Genomic DNA, 23,070 nt, shown 5'->3' on the forward strand with positions numbered 1-23,070 from the left:
CTCTAGCACAATCTCACCCCCCCCAATATAATGAAACCCTTATTTTTGGCTCTTCAGACATTATAAAAAATGATTGATAAGAAGAAGAGAGAAGTATGAACAGAAGTTTGAAGAAAGTATTGAATGGATTTTCATAAAATTGAAACGCCTTTAAATAAGGCAAGTCCGAGCCATGTAAAATGCAGTACAATACCACGTTTTATCTATTTGAATTATTGTTATGTCAGTTATCCGCAAAATACTTATTGGTGGGCCCAAAAATCAGAGTAAAACGCAGTATAATAATACATTTCAGTGTAAACGCAGTACACTAAAAATTAATTCTCTGCAGTCCTGCAGAAGTGGGCCCAAATATTATAGGGAAGCACAGTACAATACTGCGTTTAAGTTAAACGCAGTATTGTACTGCATTTTCCTGAAAAAAATAATTTTTTAATAAAACGCAGTATAGTACTGCGTTTAACTTTAACAACTAACTTTCCGTTAAAGTAAAACACAATATTATACTGCGTTTTATGTATTTATGTAACTTTTTTTTAACAGTAGAAACGTATTTTGTGCCAATTTTGGCACTATTTAAGTTTTTGACTCGAAATAGGAGCCCATACTATGTGCAGGAATACTACTTATCATATCCTGTCCCAATTTAGCAATCAAGTTCAATCTATAAGGTTCAGAGATGTAGAAAATATATAAAAAAATAAAACACACGCAGAACCCCTAAAACGGAACATTCCTATGAATAGCCACAGCAGTGATAATTTCAGAACTTCTTTCAAGTCAACTGCGTGGACTCCATCCTCCACCCACTTGAAATTCTGCACTAACTTTGCCACCCATAACATCACCGTGACCAACCCTAAGTTCTTCCCCGGACATACTCTCCTTCCGGCCCCAAACGGTGCCAAACGAAGGTCACCACCCCTGACGTCCACCATCAAACCACCTTCAACCACTATGAACCGCTCAGGTTTGGACTCAAGTGGATTCTGTCGTGTGGGAGGGAACAACCATGCCGTTGCTTAACATAACATCAGATGTAGAAAGCCTTGCCCACGAGAAAAGTGGACCCGGTGGATGAGTTCTCAGAGTTTCCTTCACAACCGCTTGTGAATACTGCATCCGAGTAACATCAGCATCAGTCACAACTTTTCCCATTGTAACGTTATCAACTTCTTTTTGTAACTTCTTTTGCACTTTGGGATTTAATATAAGCTCCACCATCACCCATTCAGTTAGAAGTGATGTAGTGTCAGTCCCTCTGAAAATCATTTCCTGCATTACAACAATAAATTAAGAACCATTACACGTCAACACTTGTAAAAAGTTGACTAATCAAAAGAATTTAAACAACCAGGATATTATGAACATGTTAAAAAATTAAACACAACTAATCATAATGTATATATATGTTGAGAACGATCATATATTTTTCGTGGAACTCTTAAGATCAAAAGTCTGATTAGGGCACTGGTTGAATAATTTAATAAGATACCCCTACCTTCAAATCCTGGGTCCGCCTGAAACTAATATATAACCTTTTGCCAGAAATTAACGTGTTGGCACCCTATTTAAAACCCATATTTAATGTGAATAATTACAGTTATGTAAATATATTATTTTTACGTACCCATAGAACGGCAACCATGTCATCTTCCATTAGCTTTTCTTCTCCATCAAGAGACAAAAGAACGCCCACAAAATCTGCATTATCCGACACCATTTTGGATATAGCACTACACCTGTGTTCCTCAATAATGGTTTTGACGAGCTTTTGTACACGTGGCACAAGAGCTTCACAACGTTGGACAATACCCGAAGGGTCATAGAAAAAGCTAAGCCACGGAAGATAATCAGACCAATTAAAAGCACCCAGTAATTCAAATCCTTCCTTCACCATATCTTGCAGCTCCACTAACTCCTTGCTGTCTTTATTATAGCTCTTTCCAAAAACACTTCCCATTATATTATGCAAAGCAGCCAACTGCAAATGTTTCCTCAAAGAAACTGTCCCATTTTGCAACTGCTCATTTACTATGTCATGTATCATAATAGAGCAGTCAAGTTGACGGCCCGTCTCATGCGCCGCAATTCGCTTCGGCGCAAAGAGATGCGAAGAAGCGATACGGCGCAAGAGACGCCAGTAAGTTTAATTAGGAGCGAATCCAATGGCTCGGCTAAACATAAGTGTTTACCGTGAAAATGATAATAACAATTAAATTTGTAAATGAGACTCTAAAAATACGTGATCTATTTTTATGCTAGTTGTTAGAGCAGTTGATGCTAGGCGTATGAAGTTTAATGACGAAATACAAGTTAAAACGGGGCAGTAATCAAACCAAGGGGCTTTCTACTCGTGCTTCAGATTGATCGATGAAAGGCCTCGAGGTCGATACCCGGCTCGAGCTCGAGCTATCGGGGGTAACCGAGAAGTGGATAACAATTAAGATATAATTAAAGAAGGCTAGCTCTTTATGGCCAATATCAAGCAATAAATGAAGAACAAGTATGAAAGCAATAAATGAAAAGAGTAGCCTCGAGCGAGTAAGTTAGAGAGAAAAGAGAGAGAGATATTATTGATCTTGTGTAGAATGGTTGGAGCAACAACAGCCGAGAGTTACAAAGTGATGGGGATCCCCCTTATATAGGAAGGGAATCCCGTTATAGTACAAAATGCATTAACTGTAAGGGCATGGAGATGGGACGGCTGGACGTGACACCTTCAGACAGGCCCTGGATAGGTCAGCTTTGTCAGATTTAGCCGTGTGCATTGGGAATTCCCCTCTCGCATAGTATAGTTGTTAGTACGCAATGCCCTCCGGGGCCGGTACCTGATGACCCCCGAGGGTGGGTCTCGACCTCGGTTTCGAGCCTTGAGGAGCATGATCGCGAGACGACCTAACGATGGGGAAAATCGTGCCCCCGGATTCATCGTATACAGATTGTCTCCGCATTTGTTAGAGTGAAAGTGGTAAGAAATGATCCTAAACTTCTTTTTCCTTCGATGTTCTTACAATCAGTGACGGCTACGAGGTGCCAAGATGCAATACGCATGCTGTTCCTGCAGGTTTCACATTGATTACAGCGGTTGGCTGCCTTTTGGCTTCCTTCAATGTGCACACAGTGCTTTTATAAATACTTCCCTCTTTCTTTTTATACCCCATCTTGTGCCAAAAAACCCCTAATAAGGTTTGTTCTTCCTTCGTTCTTGTTCTCTTTCAGGAACACAACTCTTTTTCTTCCTTCAGAATCTCCCAAGGATGGCAAAAATTTCCACTTCTGCTTCCTAGAAGGTCGCAGGTTCATCCTCTTCACTTTTCTCTCAAGGCGAAGCGGCTACTCCTCCCTGTGCGGAGGAATGTGTCCCAGGATCCTTTGCGATGACCTCCGATTTCAAGGCCGAGAGACCTTCCTCGAGGCTAGGGCATCGTGAGCCTCTAACTCAGTATATCAGCTCGATAACAGATGTCGGGAGAGTGAGGGCCGACTGTCGCTGGGGGGATGCCGTGCTTGTGGAGATTCCTGCTCGGGTGGAAGATATTTGGCTCATAAATCCGGCTTTCTGAGTGTATATACCTACCCATTTACCTTGGGACTGGTGGGGCCATCCTCGCCCCCAATCGACCCCGTGATTCTCGACTTCTGCCGGAGTTATCAAGTGACTCTAGGCCAAATTCATCCTTCGTTCTGGCGCGTGGTTTATATGATCAGGCATTACTCGAACATGATAGAGGAGATGCCCTTCACCCTCAACCATCTGATCCGGATGTATAGTCTCCGTCTTCTCCGTGGGGGCTTAATCAAGCTTCGCTGGCGAGCCCCGAGATCCTTTTTTGCCTGCACCGAGGAGCTCGGGAACGAGGGATGTGTAAGCCGATTCGTCCGAATGAGGACGTCTGACCTGATTCCAGTGGAAAAGCTGCTATTCCCTGAGAAGTGGAACGCTGGGCGTAAGTAAACGTGTTGTCTTTGCTTCTTTTTGGCGATATTTCTTCAAGCATCTAACTCTTCTTTTCCTGCCTTTTCAACTATAGCGATCTACCTTAGTGCGGTGTCGAATCTCCAGGGTTGGGTTGGCCGCTTATACTCAATTTGACCATATACCGAACGAGTGTGGCAAGATTTATCCCGAGCTCGGTGGGAAGCTAAAGACCATGGTGAGCCCCGAGCCTTGTTGCATCCGCATACTTTGACGTAGATCGTTGTTAGTAGAGTTCTTCATCCTTTGCATTTAACCTCTGCATTTATGTAGGTCTGGGGGAAATCCCTTTGACGAAAGAGGCACCGCCCGTTGGAGGGGACACCCTGGTGCTTGGCTAGAAGAAGAAAAGGTAGGAGAGTTTGCCTGTTGGGCCTCCGGAGCTCAAGAGGGTTAAGGCGGAATATTCCAAGGTTGACCTAGTAGTTCTGACCTCCGATACGACGTGAAATCCTCGAGCTGAAGGTGAGGGATAAAACAGCTTCTCAACGTCCCCCGAAGAGCATATAGACTCAGCCGACCCTCAGGCCTTGGGGATGGATGCTCCCGGATCGGAGTCTGATGCCGCTGTAGCCCAGCTTTGCTGTGGTGAGGCAATGGATGGAGTATCGATCACTACCCCCGAGTTGGCAGGTGGCCGGAATTCTTCCTGAGCTGGGACGCCCTTGGTGGTCAGTTTTGAGGGGCCTAGATCTGGGGTCCATGGTGAACAAGGAACGGAGATTTTGGCTGATCCTGTTAACCCTTTGGTTGTTGTTAATTCTCCTCAAGAAGAGATCCTACCGTCTCACGAAGTGCAAGACGTCCTGCGTGAATAGCCTTCTAAAGTAGGAGCACTAGTCAAAGGCGGAGATTCACTCGAGAGGTCACTAACCATTCTCGAGGGAGGTCCCGAGGTTGATGCTTCATTCATTTTCGGCGAGATGGGCAGACTTTGCGAGCGGGTAATTTTTGCTAACCTTGTCCGCCGCTCTGGGTTGTTCCGATTTCGTTTTTCTAACTTGTCTTTTTACATGGCTTTAGGCTAAAGTGCTTTATAACCAGGCTTTCACCCAGTATCAGGATGAGGTGAGCTGCCACGAGCGCGAGAAAGCCTATCTTACCGAGCAGGTTACTCATCCCCCATTTTTACTATTATTCGAGCCCTTGTGAGATTCCACTGCTTTTAACTTCTTGGGCCTAATTTGTGTAGTTTGAAAAGGAGAACGCCCTGCTGAGAGGGGAGCTTCAGGCCAGAGATACTGAAATTTCTAAGCTTAGTCAGTACATAAACGAAATAGCTTCCGAGAGTGACAACCTCTAGGGGAAGGTAACCTTGATCGAGCGTCAACTCCAGGATGCGAATGAGGATAGTGACAAGTACAAGGGTCTCCATTCCAAACTAGTGGCTGCATTGTTTTGGATCAAAGTCGAGGCCGAGGCGCTTGTATACTCACACGGAGAGGGGGAAGGGAGATATTGTTGTAGATTCTTGCATTAAGAAGGCATTTGAGGGGGCTAGCCAGTCTATACCTCGAGCTGCAAATCGTGCCTGGCCGGTTTCCCAAAAGCGGACCGTTGGGGGCGCGTCGGAAGGCAGCTCGGGTGGTGCTAAAATTGGGGGTGAATCCCTGGGGAGAGAAGATGCCGTTGAGAAGGGGCCATTGGGGGACTCGTAATTACCTGGGTGCAACCCTTGGAGAGCCATTGAGGATGCCGACTTGGCAATAGATTAGGATTTTTGTTGATTTTCCTGTTTGTATATAGTATTTTCATACTGGCATGTGTATAAAGTGAATCCTGCGGCTTTATTTCCTCTATTCCCCTCTTTGCCCGGAATTCAACAAGAATTGTCAAGAAACCTTAGACCTGCGATATGGCCCTGTGGCTCGTTAGGCAAGCTCGGGGGCTTTCATGCGCCTGGTCGATGCGACCTTTAATGTAAACTACCATCAGAGCTCTTATACTTTTGCTCAACTGTTTTGGGCTCAGTCTCCGAGTCGGCTTCGACTCGAGCTCAATCCTCAAGTTTTATATTTGCATGGGCTGGCAACAATGGCTCTTATGCCTTGGGCGAAATGACCTTTTATGTATGTGGCCTGAGGATCATGAAGCTGGCGGCGATGGCTCTTACGCTCTTGCCCTTAGGCATGTATAGTAAACTATTTTGGATCCGGTCTCCGAATCAGGTTACGACTCGAGCTCACTTTGACCCTCAAGCTTTCAAATTTTTAAGCTAGCGACAGTGGCTATTACGCTTTTGGTCATTGCGGCCGTTTAGTGTATGGCCCTGAGGCTTGTTTGGCTGGCAACAATGGCTCTTACGCTCTTGACCTTAGGCATGTATGTAGGCTTTGTTTTCCTCTCGTTAAGGACTTTTTGAAATGTTTTTGCCTGACCCATCGTCGGTTCGGAAAGAACCTCGATTTCAAGTCGGTAGCGGCAATGTTCGAGCACCTCGGAAGGTTTAGCTCGTAGGCCGAGTAGCTCGAAGCCTTCGCAATTTGGAGCTGACATGGTCAAAGCTCGTTTGCCTATCGAGGGTAGCCTATTTTAACCGGTTCTTTTCGAAGTAGATTCGAAGTAATGGCCTGTGATTTTGTTAGCAACGGTTAGGCGTCCCCAAGTCGCGTTAATTTGGCTGATACAGCCGTTTTGACCGTAGTCATTTGTGTTTGGCCGTAGCCATTTTTGGTCCTGAGTGTGGTAGTTTAGTCATCTATATCGAGGGTATACCCTTTCGGGAGTCTTACAAATGTGACATATAGCCTAAACTTCGGAATTGAGTTTTATGCCTGTAGTAAGGTCTTACAAAATTTTCATGCCTGTTGAGGTCTTACAGTTTTTTCATGCCTGTTGAAATCTTACAGTTTTTTTCATGCCCGTTGAGGTCTTACAGTTTTTATGCCTATTGAGGTCTTACAATTTTTTGTTGTTGTATAAAATAGATCTGGCTAGACAGAGTTTGCCCGCTTGGGGTCTTACGGCCTCAGGTTTATCAGTAGATGGCGATTGACGATAGTCTCCGAGTCATTGAGTTTGCTTAGGCTTGAAGGCCGTTACTCGTGAGCTCGGAATTGCCTTGTTGGGGTCTTATGAACATGGAGATCCGACCCTGAGGTCATGTGGGTGCCAAATTGTTGATGCTAAGTCTCCGAGTATTTCGGGACGTACTCGATGGATGGATCCTTGCCGTGAGCATGCTGGATTTTCTTTGGAGTAAGAGATGCTTTTGGCAAAAGATATTCTTTAATTGCTTGGCGTAAATACATGTCGTTGTGTTGCCGTAAGCCCGACCTCGACCGTTTGGCCCGGTACATCATTTCCTATTGGAACCCCATTTGTCATTTAGAAAACCCGGCAGGTTTGTTGAGTCCTTCTTAGGTGGCGTGTGGACATTGACTCATTAAAAACCTTGCCGGCAAAAACCCATTTCGAGAAAAAACTCGATCGAAGGAAAAGAGTGCAACATTTGCCCGAGGATCTTTGCGGGATTATCTGATCGGGTGCCCTAGCAGTAATACCGTTTATGCATCGATACATTCTAGTTGCTCGGAAGCTGTTCGCCTTCCATGGTGCCAAGGTTGTAGGATCCCTTGCCAACTAACCCGAGGACACGGTACGATCCTTCCCAATTCTAGCCTAGCTTTCCTTTATTGGGGTTTTAGGTGTTGAGAGTAACCTTCATTAGGACTAAGTCCCCGATCCCGAAATTGGAGATTTGTTTTTTTGTTATAGTATCTTTCAATTTTCTTCTTCTGGGCAGCCATCCGAATCAGCGAGGCTTCCCGCCTTTCATCGAGTAGCTTGAGGGCCATTGTCATGGCCTCATTGTTCGAGCCCTCATTAGTGTGCTGGAATCTGGCGCTTGGTTCCCTGACTTCCACCGGTATCAATGCCTCGGTGCCGTACACTAGAGAGAAAGGTATTTCCCCGGTGCTTGATTTTGAAGTTGTTGATATGCCCATAGCACCCCAGGCAGCGTTTCTCTCCATTTTGCCTTGGCGCTCTCCAGTTTCTTTTTTAAGCTCTGAGTGATGGTTTTATTGTGGATTCGGCCTGGCCGTTTGCACATGGATGGTCAGGTGTTGACATGATTCTCTTGATTTTGTTATCTTCAAGGAACTGTGTTACCTTGCTCCCGATGAACTGCTGATCGCTACCTACTCCACTCTACTAAAAAGTAGGAAGAGAGTGTCGCAATAGCTTTTACCCGATTTGTGGGTCGGGATCGATTTCCACAGGGAGCTAGGAATGGAGTCGAGTATCTATTTAGATAGGATTGTTTAGTTGTTCCAAATATCGCTTCCAATCATTTTTGGTTTTCCTTTAACAAACTACTATTATCAACTACTAATTATAAATGCAACTAGACTATGCTAAACGAAAATTGCTAAGAGTTGTATCTAATGGGTAGAAAGACACTAGGGTAGTGACTTTCACCTAGGTGGCTAATTGACGGGTAATTGCTTCTAAGGCATGATTGACATGATTGGGGAAATATGCTATAACCGTTGCACGATTTTACCCACTCTCACACCTCTTGGAAGAGAGAGTGATTTTGCCCAATTGACTTTCTCAAGATTAAATAGGTAGGCAAATTTGCTCAAGCAACTAGGGTTCAAGTCGGATAATTACTCTCTCGAGGTTTAACCCTTTAATTGGGACTATCAATTCTCTTGAGTCCATCCCAATTCCTTGTTGGGTCAATTTTGGAGACTTAGGCTCTCTTTCTCAAGAAAAGCCCAGTCAACTTAGCACAAACCAGTGTTTGCAACCACCAATTCATAAATTAAACCATAAAATTGACCCAAATAACAAACACCCATAGTCAATCTAGCCCTAAATCACAACACCCATCAATTACCCACACTAGGGTTGAGCCACAACCCTAGCTAATGGGTTTAGCTACTCATGCTTGAAGAGAAAAAAAAGAGAAATAGATGAAGACATATTAATTAAACACTAAAATAAATACAGAGATTCTATCGTTAAAGCTAAATTAAAATGCCCAAAATGGCTACAATATGGCTTCTCATGAGCGCAACTGAGTTCTGATAATAGCTGATACCCTAAAAATGGAAAAATGTTCTATTTATACTAAGTTGGAAAAACTGGACAAAAATGCCCCTGCAGGGTCGCGGGCTGCACAGAATGGACTGCGGCCGCACTAGGCTCTTGGACTTGAAGTCTTGGCTCTCTGAACTCAGGCTCCGTGGACCGCACAGAATAGACCGCGGCCGCAGAGGTCTCTAATGCGGTCCGCACAAACATGACCGCGGACCGCGCTGGCTTGATCCTTGTCAAATTACATCTCTCTGATCTTCTCTTCCATGGACTGCACATAATGGCAATGCAGCCATGGAACCTTCAGTACGAACCGCACAAGATCGAATGCGGCCACACTGCCTTGAAGCTCGATTTGTTAGCTCTCTGAATCCCCTAGTGAGGACCGCACAAAGTGTAATGCGGCCGCACTAGGCCTTTTTGTCCTGAGTTTGCCTTGTCATTGGTACTTGAGCAGGTTTCACTCCTTTTGACCCGATCTTTGACATTTCGTAACTTTGTCGATCAAACCTGCAATCAAGCACAACTTATGAGCCTTTTGGGACTATTTTGTAAGAATTTATAATCAAATCGTAAGCAGGAAGGAGCATAAAACACGTCAAAATTCATAGTTATCAACTCCCCCAAACTTAAGCTTTTGATTGTCCTCAAGCAAATAAAATAAGACCCACCCATTAAGGAAAAATCCAAGTATTTTCAGCTATCCTAAAGTAACCTCAACAAGCATCTATTGAGACTAACACTTGCCCTCAATACGAATGAATCATTAACAACATTTAACCTTTGATAAACCATGGATCAAGTGTGACACAAGAGCATCAAGAGTTGACTCATTATATCAAAGAACTCTCTCAATTACTTCGGTCATTGTGGAACCCAAACTCACATATCCTCAACTCTCCCTAAGCAAACCTCACCTTTTAGAGTATTAGCACACAAACCGAGGTCAATGAGACTTCACTCATCTCTCTCAAGGAAAGGTCACAAGTCCGGCTCTAAGTACCATATGCTTGCCCCTCATGTAAGTATCCACTAATGCAAGCTTCATTCAACTCAAGATCATATAGGGCTTTTATGGAGTCATTGTGAAGGCTTTTGGTTCAGGGTAGGACATGTTTAGATCTAAGTATGTTCCATCTCCCCTTAAGCACTTCTTTTGATTCATTTGGCACAATTCTCTTGACTCTTTGAGTCATCTTACTCCATTCTAAGGGGTTAGAGAGATACACTGTCACTCTTTCTCATGCAATTCAAAACGTTTCTCCTTTTTCAACTTTCCACACCTTTTTCTCTTTTGCTTTTCTTGAATCCCTTTTTATTCTTTTTCACATTGGGCTTTCTTTTTTTGTCTTTTTCTTTTCTTTCTTTTTCATTGCTTTCCTTTTCTTCGCTTTTGTACCTTTTACCACTTTGTTCCCTTCTTCGTCTCTCCCCCCAAACTTATACTTTTTTCATGTGCTCAAGGAAAGATCGGGTGCCAAGGGAGGGTATCTTTTAGAACGGGTATAGGCTTGTATCATAGTTTTTGAAAGAAAAATATTTAAGGCTCAAAAGGGTTTACTAGGGATCATATCATTGGTAGGCTATGGAATAGTTCAACTATCATTTAGATCAAAGAGAGCCTATAATCACTTCTCAAGTCAAATTTCACCTAAGATTTCGCCTCAACAAATATTCAGGGCAAGTTCTAGACCAATGGCTCGGGACTTGGACTCGCGATTTGATCTCACCACACAAGCTAAAGGATTGCTAAAGACATATAGTCGGGGGCCCACAACAACCTTAGATACGATTTGAGCACACAATGGTCCCGAAAGACCACTTGATGATTGTTGGTCAACACAAGAGTCTCAAGGTCACGACTTTTACCATCCTAAACACAACATTTTGTCTTTGACCATGGGATCAACGGCAAATGTGCTAGGCCCAAATGAAGCTTTTCTTGAGGTACCCTTAACTATAGACTACCAAAAATAAAAACAAAAACGGACTCAAACCCTTAAGAAGGTTGTCACGCCATCCATCATCGGGAAGAGCCACCCGGTTCACACAATACTCCACCTTTGGAAAGAACTGTGGCATTAAGAAAACCAAAGGCTTATTGAAAGCGTCAAAAACAAAACAAAAAGCTACGAATATAATTAAGAAGCTAAAACCGAAAAATTTTGCTAAAATAGAAAGAATATATACAATAGGGGATTTGAATATACAATGGGGAATGAATATATACAATGATGTAACTTTATATACAGACCAAATGAAAGATAAAAAGTGCGATAAAAGTAACTAAATGTAAGATTATATACAGACCAAATGAAAATCAAGAAAGCATAAACTAAATCAGTATATATACAATCATCCAAAGATAAAGGGGGCTACCCCTCAAATAAAAGCTGGTATTGTCCCCAATGCCAACTAAATCAAATAAGCACCAAAAATAAAATAAAGAAAGGATATGAAGACTCCCTAAGTCGTGTCCGTCTGCATAGGATCATGTGCGGTCCCTGGGTCCTCTGTGTGCTCGGGAATCTCAGACTGGTTCCCGGTGGTCTACTCTGCTGCTACTAGGACCTGGGCCTGGACCTCGACAGGCTGTGGAACTGGTACATCCTGTGGCTGACTGAAGGAAGCCTCTGGTGGGTCCACCAACTGGATGATGGCATCATCTGCTCTAGGGATCTTCCTCCTCTTTGGAGGCCTCTGGGGCTGCTCCGGCTGTGGATGAGCTGCTAAGACTGGGTCATCGAGCAACAGGTCCAAAGGCAGCTGGTCTACCTTCAGTCTATCTACATCAACCCTCAGTGCCTTCACGGACACCTTGGAGGCCCGTGTCTTCATAAGCTTCTTATGATACCGAGCAAGCTCCTTGAGAGCCTTGCTGTGTGAATCGACTACCTTGGTCAATGTCTCCTGAGTAGTGAGGATTTTCTTCTGGTTTTCAAGTATCTCTTTCAAAGCATCCTTTATCGACTGGGGCACCTGTGGGCTGGAAGAGCCGACTAAGCCTCTACTGTGGTAGTCAATGTGGACAACTTGGATGAGGTAGTCTGCATCCAGTTGTTTATACTCAGAAAGGCCTGGCTCAGCCGGTGGGCAGTGATGGGACGAGCCCAGGTAGATGGGATCTCCGGGCCTGTTGATGTGGAAGGTCCAGGAGGCATCTCAGTATGAGTGGAGGCAGGCTCAGCTGGGGTCTCTACCACAACTGTCTCTTCAGACTAGCCAGTTGAGGCAGAAGCAGGGGCTTTGTAGTTCTTGTCCTTGGGGTTGTCATTCCCCTTCAAGCTGTACCAGGAGAACGGGGTTGTCGCCTTGACCTTGATGTCGTATGGTCTCTTGTCCTCCTGCAAGTCCCGGAAGTACATAGTAAGGGTGTTGGGGAAAGGATAGTTCCGATCGCTCTCGGCACCCACTATAGAAATGATCCGGGACATCACATTCCCTACGTTGATGGGGTACCCCGCCATAATGGAAGCAACCAAAACAGCCCGATGGAGAGGAAGTGTCTGGTCATGGGTAGTAGGGTCTAACCGGCTGCACACAAATGTCTCCTAGCCCTCGCCTCAAAGTTTAGGGTCCTCCGTAATATTTTAACCCCAATAGTCAACCACTCCGTAACGGTACCTGGGATTGCCAAGTACTGAGCTAACCATGTACGGACCTCCTCGCCCATCTCCAGCTTTGCCATATAGAGAGACTCATCTTCCTCATTGAAACCCACGTATTCGTTGAGCGATTTCCCATCAAACAACACCTTGAGGTTCCGAACCTTAGTCACTTTGGAACCCTTTACGATGTGGGCTACATTACAGTAGAACTCTTTGACTAAGCGTTCATTGGCATCCACACAGTCATAAAAAAAGTGTTCCTACCCCACTCCCGTTCTGAACTGTCTATGCACGTTAGGGTTGTGGGGTAAAAGATCTCTGTCAATGAAACTCCGCTCCGGTATCAATTTTCTCACTAGCCACCACTCTCTAAATTTGTGTTACGCCACCTGGCTCACGAACCTATCCTCCCAAACTTCGGGTTTTCTAGTTCGAGCAATGCTACCAACCTGAGGCTCACCACCCTCAGCTACCTCCTCATCCCCTTGCACTTCCTCCTCACTTCCGTCTGCACCCTCCCTAGATAATGAAGCTGTGGGGGAGGTGGAGTATTCACCACTGTTGGCTGCTGAGCCCTCAGATGACTCAGTAGAAACATGCCCTGGTGCTTGGGCAGTGGGTGATGGTGGAAGAGTGTCATCTGTCAATCTAAAACTTGAGTAGAAATGTGTTGGTGCTGAGTCTGACGAGATATCTTGGGAGGGCAGATACTCACTCCTCGATAGATCACAGGCTCCATCAGCTACCTTAATTGTCTTTCTCATCTTCTTTATGTTTTGACGAGCCTGGGGAGTGAGTTTAACCAATCTCTGCTTCCTTCCCCGAGAGGAATCACCTCAGTCGGGTTGTTTTGAGCCTTTCCCTAGTTGTTTAACCATTGTCTGCAAACACAAACATCTAACTTGTTAGTATCAGCAGAGACAGTGAGACATTAGTGCAATAAGAATTGCAGAACAGAAACAGACAGTTGCAGACACAGTTGCAGAAACAGGTCAGTGCGAACCGCACAAAAAGAAGTGCGGATGTACTGAGGTCACCGCGGACCGCACACAAGTGGGACTCAGAATACCCCCTCTGAATATAACCACCGTGGACCGCGCAGAATGGTACCGTGGCCGCGGTGGGCCAGTGCGGCCGCACTGGGCTGAAGGTCACCTTGCATAAGTTCATCACCACGGTCCGCACAAAGTGGTACTGCGGACCGCACAAGGGCACCGCGGACCGCACAAACACGACCGCGGTCCGCGGAGGGTGCCCAAATATGGCATTGAGTTAGGGTTTCTAATTTTTGATTTTTTCAGTTCAAATTTCACCTAATTAAAGTCGCTACTCAATTATCCAATGCATTATACTCATCAAGCACCCAGACATTAACATTTGAACTAACTAACCTAAAAACTAAAGAATTACAGGAGAAGAAAAGCTACCAGCTAATAGAAATGAAACTAAAATGAAATTAAATAATTAAACTAAGAAGAGTTAGGTAAAATGTTACCAGATATTGAGCAGGAAAGAATCAACACAAAGCAAATGAGTAATTACGAGCAAGGAAGAAGTATGAACAGTGATTAGTCTCTTCTGAGTGTAAATTTTGTGAAAAGTGTAAACAGGGGCCCCGGAGGTCTATTTATAGAACAACCGCTGGCACCCATTCTCACCTACCAGTGCGGCCGCACAAAATGGACCACGGTCCGCGCTGGGTTTGTTTAGAAGAAGTTTGAGAAGGCAACCTCTGCGGTCCGCACAAAACAGACCGCAGCCGCAGAGGTCCACCGCGGTCCGCACAAAATGTAATGCGGCAGCGGTGGCAAACTTTAGAGACTCCTCATATTGGCTCACACTAGTGTGGACCGCACAAAGTGTAGTGCGGCTGCACTGGCAACTTCAGAGATGTGTTCAATTTTTCCATCATGTTTTACACTGCATCAACATAGCCCTGCAACATCTCACAGCCAATTAGCATAAAAATCAAACCTACAATACAAAGAAAATCAAAGAAAACAAGAAGAAAAAGACACGGGTTGCCTCCCAAGAAGTGCCTGATTTAACGTCGCGGCACGACGCATGTTACCATCACATCATTTGAAATGAAGCAGCGCCACCACGTGGCTGTCATCAAACTTTCCAAGATAATGCTTGACTCGGTGCCCATTAACTCTGAAGACTTCACCATTTTTGTTTTTCAAATCAAGAGCACCAAAAGGGGTCACAAACACAACTTCAAACGGTCTACTCCATTTGGATTTGAGCTTTCCCGGAAACAGACATAACCGGGAGTTGAACAAGAGAACCAAATCACCTACATTCAACTCCTTTCCATGAGCATATCATGAAGGTACTTCATCTTGTCCTTATACAAGGACGAACTGGAGTAGGCATGGAATCTAAATTCATCGAGTTCATTGAGTTGTTCAACACGAAAATTAGCTGCAACATCCTATTCAAGGTTCAACTTCCTCAAAGCCCATATGGCCTTGTGCTATAACTCAACCAGAAGATGGGATGCTTTCCCAAACACCAACCGATATGGAGACATCCCAATCGGAGTTTTGTAAGCCGTCCGATAAGCCCATAGAGCGTCATCCAACTTCTTCGACCAATCAGTCCTTTTTGCATTAACCGTCTTTGACAAGATACTTTTGATTTCTCTATTGGAGACTTCCACTTGACCACTAGATTGAGGATGACAAGGGGTCTAAACCTTATTATTGACACTGTACTTGGAAGCAATGTGTCGAAAGCTTTATTGCAAAAGTGAGACCCCCATCACTAATAATCGCACGAGGAGTGCCAAACCTTGTGAAGATGCTCTTTTTAAGAAATGCAACAACACTCCGGGCTTCATTGTTAGGCAAAGCCAAGACTTCAACCTATTTTGAGACATAGTCAACCGCCACGAGAATGTAAGTATTCCCACAAGAGCTAACAAATGGACCCATGAAATCGATGCCCCAAACATCAAAGATATCCACTTCAAGAATGGTATTGAGAGGCATCTCATCCCTTTTTGAAATTCCGCCCGCTCTTTGGCACTCGTCACACCTCTTCACAAAATCAACCGCATCTTTGAACAAGGTGGGCCAATAGAATCCACAACTAAGAACTTTCGAGGCGGTCCTTACCCCACCATGATGGCCACCACAGGGTGAAGAATGGCAAGCCTCTAAGATACTCAATTATTCTTCCTCCGGGACATATCTACGAATCACACCATCCGTTCAAATCTTGGACAAGTATGGCTCATCCTAATAGAAATCCAAACTATCCCGCTTGAGCTTCTTCCTTTTATTAGAAGAGAGCTTGCACATGATTACTCCAGTCACAAGGTAATTGGCAATATCGGCAAACCATGGCATATCATTCATTGACACCGCAATGAGTTGTTCGTCGGGAAATGAATCATTAATCTCAAGTCCATCACAAAGCCTCCCCTCCTCCCCGGAAATTATGCCAAAAAGTGATCGTTACCTACTCCGCTCTACTAAAAAGTAGGAAGAGAGGGTCGCAATAGCTTTTACCCGATTTGTGGGTCGGGATCGATTTCTACAGGGAGCTAGGAATGGAGTCGAGTATCTATTTGTATTGGGATTGTGTAGTTGTTCCAAATATCGCTTCCAATCATTTTTGGTTTTCTTTTAACAAACTACTATTATCAACTACTAATTATAAATGCAACTAGACTATGCTAAACGAAAATTGCTAAGAGTTGTATCTAATGGGTAGAAAGGCACTACGGTAGTGACTTTCACCTAGGTGGCTATTTGACGGGTAATTGCTTCTAAGGCATGATTAACATGATTGGAGAAATATGCTATAACCGTTGCACGATTTTACCCACTCTCACACCTCTCGGCAGAGAGAGTGATTTTGCCCAATTGACTTTCTCAAGATCAAATGGGTAGGCAAATTTGCTCAAGCAACTAGGGTTCAAGTCGGATAATTACTCTCTCGAGGTTTAACCCTTTAATTGGGACTATCAATTCTCTTGAGTCCATCACAATTCCTTGTTGGGTCAATTTTGGAGACTTAGGCTCTCTTTCTCAAGAAAAGCCCAGTCAACTTAGCATAAACCAGTGTTTGCAACCACCAATTCATAAATTAAACCATAAAATTGACCCAAATAACAAACACCCATAGTCAATCTAGCCCTAAATCACAACACTCATCAATTACCCACACTAGGGTTGAGCCACAACCCAAGCTAATGGGTTTAGCTACTCATGCTGGAAGAGAAAAAAAAAGAGAAATAGATGAAGACATATTAATTAAACACTAAAGTAAATACAGAGATTCTATCGTTAAAGCTAAATTAAATTGCCCAAAATGGCTACAATATGGCTTCTTACAAGCGCATCTAAGTTCTGATAATAGTTGATACCTTAAAAATAGAAAAATGTTCTATTTACACTAAGCTGAAAAAATTGGACAAAAATGCCCCTGCGGGGTCAGTGCGGGCCGCACAGAATGGACTGCGGCTGCACTAGGCTCTTGGACTTGAAGTCTTGGCTCTTTTAACTCAGGCTCCGTGAACCGCGCAGAATGGATCGCGACCGCGGAGGTCTCTAATGCGGTCCGCACAAACATGACCGCGGACTGTGCTGGCTTGATCCTTGTCAAATTACATCTCTCTGATCTTCTCTTCCGCGGACTGCACATAATGGCAATGTGGCCGTGGAACCTTCAGTGCGGACCATGTAAGATTTAATGCGGCCGCACTGCCTTGAAGCTCGATTTGTCAGCTCTCTGAATCCCTTAGTGTGGACCGCACAAAGTGTAGTGCGGCCGCACTAGGCCTTTTTGTCCTGAGTTTGCCTTGTCTTTGGTACTTGAGCAAGTTTCACTCCTTTTGAGTCGATCTTTGACATTTCGTCACTTTGTCGATCAAACCTGCAATCAAGCACAACTTATGAGCCTTTTGGGACTATTTTGTAAGAATTTATAATCAAAGCGTAAGCAGGAAGGAGCATAAAACACGTCAAAATTCCTAGTTATCAACTGCCTCCCGTTATCGCATGTTATTTCGGATGGGATTCCGAACCGGCATATGATGTGATCCCATATGAAATTGATGACTTCCTTCTCTTTTATTTTCTTGAAGGCCTGTGCTTCCACACATTTTGAAAAGTAATCAGTCATAAATAGAATGAATCTAGCCTTACCTGGTGCCGTCGGCAAAGGGCCGATGATGTCCATTCCCCATTTCATGAATGACCATGGTGATAAAATGGAATGTAGTTGCTCGCTGGGTTGGTGGATCATGGGAGCAAACCTCTGGCACTTATCGCATTTTCGGACGAATTCTCTGGCATCTTTTTCCATGTTATCCCAATACTAGCCCGCTCTGATCATCTTTCGAACCAAGGAATCGGCCCTGGAATGATTTCCGCAGGTGCCCTCGTTGATCTCTCGGAGTACATAATCTGTGTCACCTGGTCCCAAGCATACTTCCAGGGGGCCATCGAAAGTTTTCCTGTACAAATTCCCATTTTTGTCGAGCGAGAACCGGGCTGCTTTTGTTCGCAGGGCCCTCGATTCTTTTGGATCTGCGGGTAGCTTCCTGTATTTTAGAGAAATAATATATTTATTTGTCCAATCCCATGTCAGACTGGTGGAGTTAATCTTCGCGTGACCTTCCTCGACCACTAATTTAAATAGTTGGACAACCGTTCCGAGGAGTAGGTCTTCTTCCTTAGAAGAAGATCCCAGATTCGCGAGGGCATCAGCCTCGCTGTTCTGCTCTCGGGGTACATGGACTAAGGTCCATTCTTTGAAGCGACGTAACGCAACTTGGATTTTGTCCAAATACCTATGCATCCTGTCCTCTCGAGCTTCGTAGCTCCCGTTCACTTGGCTCACTACGAGGAGCGAATCACATTTTGCCTCGACAGTCTCGGCCCCCAAACTTTTGGCCAATTCTAAGCCTGCAATCATAGCCTCGTACTTGGCTTCATTGTTAGTCAATTTCGCTGTTTTTATGGATTGTCTAATTATGCCACCAATGGGTGGCTTTAGGACTATACCGAGCCCAGATCCTTTTATGTTTGTTGCACCGTCTATGAATAGGGTCCATACCCCGGAGGATGTGCCTGATTTCAATAAAAGTTCCTTCTCTACCTCAAGTACGAGGGATGGCGAGAAATCAGCCATGAAGTCCGCCAGAATTTTGGACTTGATGGCCGTTCGAGGTTGATACTCAATATCATACCCTCCGAGTTCAATGTCCCATTTGGCCGATCAACCCGATAACTCAGGTTTATGCAGTATGATCCAGAGGGGGTATGTTGACAGAACATGGATACTGTGACACTGAAAATATGGCTTCAGCTTACGCGAGGCGCTTATCAGCGCGAGAGCCAATTTTTCTAGATGGGGATACTGGGTTTCGTCACCCCCCAAGGTTCGGCTTACGTAATAAACAAAAAATTATGTACCTTGCTCCTCTCGAACCAGTACGCCGCTTACCGCTATTTCAGACACGGCCAGGTACAGGTGTAGCATTTCATCCTCCTTGGGCGTGTGCAGCAAAGGTGGGCTAGTCAGGTATCGTTGTAGTTTTTCTAGGGCGTGTTGGCATTTTGGAGTCCATTCGAAGTTGCTCTTTCTTTTGAGTAGAGAGAAGAAATGGTGATTTTTGTTTGATAACCTTGAGATGAATCTGCCCAGGGCCGTTATCTGCCTCGTTAGCCATTGGACGGCTTTTACATTGTTAACCACTGTGATCTTTTCGATGGCTTTTATCTTGTCGGGATTGATATCGATCCCCCTGTTTGAAACCATGAAGCCCAGGAATTTGCCCGAACCCACTCCGAAGGCACACTTCTCGGGGTTGAGCTTCATGTTGTAGGTTTTGAGGATATTGAAAGTTTCCTGCAAATGGGTCAAATGGTCCTCTGCGCGCAGGGACTTGACTAGCATATCATCAATATATACCTCCATTGATTTACCTACTTGATGCTCGAACATTTTATTAACTAGGCGCTGGTACGTTGCCCCTATGTTTTTTTAGCCCCAAGGGCATTATGTTATAGCAAGTATGTACCATACTTTGTGATGAACGAGGTTTTTTCCCTATCCTCGGGGTTCATCTGGATTTGATTATACCCCGAGTAGGCATCGAGAAAAGTGAGGGTATCGTGGCCGGCCGTAGCATCGATCTGACGATCGATATTAGGCAATGGGAATGAATCTTTAGGGCACGCCTTATTCAAGTCTTTATAATCTATGCACATTCTTAGCTTAGTCCCCTTTTTGGGCACTACTACTACGTTGGCCAGCCATTTGGGGTACTTTACCTCACTAATGGATCCAATTTTAAAAAGTTTCGCTACCTCTTCTTTGATGAAGGCATGTTTTACCTCGGACTACGGTCTTCTCTTCTACTTTACTACTTTGAATTTGGGATCAACGCTCAGCCTGTGGGAGGTTATTTCCGGCGGGATTCCTGTCATATCTAGGTGGGACCAGACAAAACAGTCGATATTATTACTAAGAAATTGAATAAACCCTGTCCTGAGTTTGGGGGTCAACCCCGTTCCTAAGTATACTTTACGATCTCGGAGGTGCTCGATTAAAATGGTATGCTCCAGCTCTTCGACTATCGATTTGGTCGCATCCAATTCTTCGGGGGCGACAAAGGTTTGGGGGGCAAAGAAATCTTCCTCATCGTCCTCGGGGGCCTATATGTTTCTATCCTCGTCCGAGATTGGGCACATGGGAATTGACGCCTTATGGTGGACCGCGAACATTTCTTTCGCTGCCCGCTGTTCTCCATGTATGGTTGTGATGCCTCCCTCGTGGGAAACCTTATCACCTGATGCAAGGTTGAGGGTACTGCCCTCATGCTGTGTATCCAAGGCCTGCCAAGTAATGCATTGTACCTCATGTCGTCGTCGATGACCTGGAACTTGGTGTTCTGAATCGCGCCGGACGTGTTGATCGAGAGGGTGATCTCTCCTTTCATTACTTCGCCGGTCATGTTGAAGCCGTGGAGGATTTGAGGGACGGGAATGACTTGATTGAGCAGCCCTAGCTGTTCAACTACCTCTGATCTAATTATGTTGGCCGAGCTGCCTGGATCCACGAGCACGCGCTTTACCCTGGTATTGTTTAAGAGAAACGAGATCACCAGTGCGTCATTGTGCGGTTCTATTATGGCCTCGAGGTCCTTCTCGCTGAATATGAGGGTGTCTTCGGACATGCGGTTTCGGGTCAGTCCTTCTTCCGTAGTGGACGTTCTCGTTCGTTTGAACATGGGTCCTTGGGTAATTCCCCCAATAATCATGTGGACATCATGTCGGAGAACCTTTCCTTCTGCCCGGGTTGAGTTCGGTGGTGTGCCGACATCTGGAGCAGTCGTGTCCTTTTCTCTGTTGTTTTCAAGGTTCTGGTGCCCCCTTTTGCTCACCGAGCTAGGCGCTCTGTCCTGAAATCGAAGATCTTGGGCAAGAAAAAGCATGAAAGATAACTTGCGTTGTGTAACGAAACCAGCAAGAAAATAATCACTATTATTTTTAGTCCCACGGTGGGCACCAAATTGTTTACCATGAAAATGGTAATAACAATTAAATTTGTAATTGAGACTCTAAAAAAACGTGATCTATTTTTATGCTAGTTGTTAGAGCAGTTGATGCTAGGCGTATGAACTTTAATGATGAAATACAAGTTAAAACGGGGCAGTAATCAAATAGAGGGGCTTGCGACCCAGGCTTCGGACTGATCGATGAAAGACCTTGTGGTCGATACCCGGCTCGAGCTCGAGCTATCGGGGGTAACCGGGAAGGGGATAACAGTTAAGATATAATTAAAGAAGGCTCTTTATGGCCAATATCAAGCAATAAATGAAGAACAAGTATGAAAGCAATAAATGGAAAGAGTAGCCTCGAGCGAGTAAGTTAGAGAGAAAAGAGAGAGATCTTATTGATCTTGTTTAGAATGGTTGGAGCAACAGCAGCCGAGAGTTACAAAGTGATGGGGATCCCTTTTATATAGGAAGGGAAACCCGTTATAGTACAAAATGCATTAACTGTAAAGGCATGGAGACGGGACGGCTGGACGTGACACCTTGGGACAGGCCCCGAATAGGTCAGCTTTGTCAGGTTTAGCCGTGTGCCTTGGAAATTCCCCTCTCGCATACTATAGCTGTTAGTATGTAATGTCCTCTGGGGCCGGTTCATGACGACCCCAAAGGGTGGGTCTCTACCTTGATTTCGAGCCTTGAGGAGCATGACCGCGAGACGACCTAACGACGGGAAAAATCGGGCCCCCGGATTCACCGTATACAATAAGGCTCTTAACGGATTGTTTGATGGGAGAAATGAGGAGAAGTTAAAATCTCTTTAGCTATTTGAGGATCGGAGGACATAACTACAGGGATGGAACCAAGGCTAAAAGCCATAAGCTGTTTAGCTTGATGAGTCCAAGCTACGGAGGCTAAAGAGCGATGAGCCAAGCCACGACTTAGAATGAAAAGGCTACCGATAATTGGAAAACCACGGGGTCCAGGAATTGGGATTTTTCCATTACGATTACGACCATTTTTCCAAGCTACACCCCTGGGAGAACAAGCCTAGGTGATTAGAGTGATTGAAAGAAAGGCTAAAACAATGGAAATGATTATGTATTCATCAAGAAGATTTTTAGAACCGAGAAAAGCAGGTAGTGTAAAAACCCACCAGTTGGAGTCCGTTGTCACCATAGTCAAATCCATGAGACAACAGGAAAGCGAAATGTTATAGAAAGAGATATTGAGAGACAGATGGAATTTGTGATGTTGGAAAATGAAAAGTTTGATGAGATAGGCTGGGAACTGGAAGGAAGCCATCAATGAAAATGGAGTCAAATTCAATGACTAACCATAAACCTATTTAGTAATCATATTTAAAAAGGTTTTAGTAATCTATTACATTAGAATCTTGGGATAAATCATAGGTACACAACATTTTGTTTGAATATCTTACCATAAAATATATATGGTCACCTTATTTGATTATTATCTTGCTATAAAAAAAAATCCAGGGACTATTGTTTGGATTTTGTTTTTTCAAGTCAAAAGATATTAATGGAACTTCCATATATAATAGTGATAAGAGATTATAACTGTTTTAGAAAACTAACTGAAATACTAAAGATAAATTGGGGAAAATAATTAATAATATTATTCATGTTTACCTAAATATGTACGAATTATGTCACGTCACCTTTCTCAAAATTAGAATTATACGATACATAAACGGTCTACATGAATGTAGGAGTATTAAGTTAGACCATAGACCATTCCTGTAGAGTTAAAAAAAAAAATTCACCGATAAGGTTTCTCCTACGCGATTTTTTGTATTTTTTTATTTCAATATTTGAAATAATAATATGTATGAATAAGATTCAACGGGAAGGAAACCCTTGCATGTACCCTGCTTACTATATTGAGAAAATTGAGTTTAC

At 44.2% G+C, this 23,070-nt stretch overlaps 1 pseudogene; it reads right to left on the bottom strand.

The window, feature by feature from the left end:
* Positions 1 to 354: 354 nt before the first annotated feature.
* LOC107801830 (cytochrome P450 78A7-like) lies at positions 355 to 22,339 on the bottom strand (annotated as a pseudogene).
* Positions 22,340 to 23,070: the final 731 nt, after the last annotated feature.

The sequence above is a fragment of the Nicotiana tabacum genome, chromosome 11, assembly GCF_000715075.1.
Source record: "Nicotiana tabacum cultivar K326 chromosome 11, ASM71507v2, whole genome shotgun sequence".
Taxonomy (NCBI): domain Eukaryota; kingdom Viridiplantae; phylum Streptophyta; class Magnoliopsida; order Solanales; family Solanaceae; genus Nicotiana; species Nicotiana tabacum.